Below are 1,506 nucleotides of genomic sequence, written 5' to 3' on the forward strand. Positions count from 1 at the left end.
ACACTGCTGTTACTGAGGGTCGGTGGGGGGAGGGGGGGATGGTACACACTGCTGTTACTGAGGGTCGGTGGGGGGGAGGGAGGGATGGTACACACTGCAGTTACTGAGGGTCGGTGGGGGGGGAGGGAGGGGATGGTACACACTGCTGTTACTGAGGGTCGGTGGGGGAGGGGGGGGATGGTACACACTGCAGTTACTGAGGGTCGGTGGGGGGAGGGAGGGATGGTACACACTGCTGTTACTGAGGGTCGGTGGGGGGGAGGGAGGGGATGGTACACACTGCTGTTACTGAGGGTCGGTGGGGGGGAGGGGGGGGATGGTACACACTGCAGTTACTGAGGGTCGGTGGGGGGGAGGGAGGGGATGGTACACACTGCTGTTACTGAGGGTCGGTGGGGGGGGGGGAGGGGATGGTACACACTGCAGTTACTGAGGGTCGGTGGGGGGAGGGAGGGGATGGTACACACTGCAGTTACTGAGGGTCGGGGGGAGGGAGGGGATGGTACACACTGCAGTTACTGAGGGTCGGTGGGGGGGGGAGGGAGGGGATGGTACACACTGCAGTTACTGAGGGTCGGTGGGGGGAGGGAGGGGATGGTACACACTGCTGTTACTGAGGGTCGGTGGGGGGAGGGAGGGGATGGTACACACTGCAGTTACTGAGGGTCGGTGGGGGGAGGGAGGGGATGGTACACACTGCTGTTACTGAGGGTCGGTGGGGGGAGGGAGGGGATGGTACACACTGCAGTTACTGAGGGTCGGTGGGGGGGAGGGAGGGGATGGTACACACTGCAGTTACTGAGGGTCGGTGGGGGGAGGGAGGGGATGGTACACACTGCAGTTACTGAGGGTCGGTGGGGGGAGGGAGGGGATGGTACACACTGCAGTTACTGAGGGTCGGTGGGGGAGGGGATGGTACACACTGCAGTTACTGAGGGTCGGTGGGGGAGGAGGGATGGTACACACTGCAGTTACTGAGGGTCGGTGGGGGGGAGGGAGGGATGGTACACACTGCTGTTACTGAGGGTCGGTGGGGGGGGGAGGGGATGGTACACACTGCAGTTACTGAGGGTCGGTGGGGGGAGGGAGGGGATGGTACACACTGCAGTTACTGAGGGTCGGTGGGGGGAGGGAGGGGATGGTACACACTGCAGTTACTGAGGGTCGGTGGAGGGAGGGAGGGAGGGGATGGTACACACTGCTGTTACTGAGGGTCGGTGGGGGGGGGGAGGGGATGGTACACACTGCAGTTACTGAGGGTCTGTGGGGGGAGGGAGGGGATGGTACACACTGCAGTTACTGAGGGTCTGTGGGGGGAGGGAGCGGATGGTACACACTGCAGTTACTGAGGGTCGGTGGGGGGAGGGAGGGGATGGTACACACTGCTGTTACTGAGGGTCGGTGGGGGGGGAGGGAGGGGATGGTACACACTGCTGTTACTGAGGGTCGGTGGGGGGGGAGGGAGGGGATGGTACACACTGCAGTTACTGAGGGTCGGTGGGGGGA

This window comes from Chiloscyllium punctatum, chromosome 34 (assembly GCF_047496795.1).
Source record: "Chiloscyllium punctatum isolate Juve2018m chromosome 34, sChiPun1.3, whole genome shotgun sequence".
Taxonomy (NCBI): domain Eukaryota; kingdom Metazoa; phylum Chordata; class Chondrichthyes; order Orectolobiformes; family Hemiscylliidae; genus Chiloscyllium; species Chiloscyllium punctatum.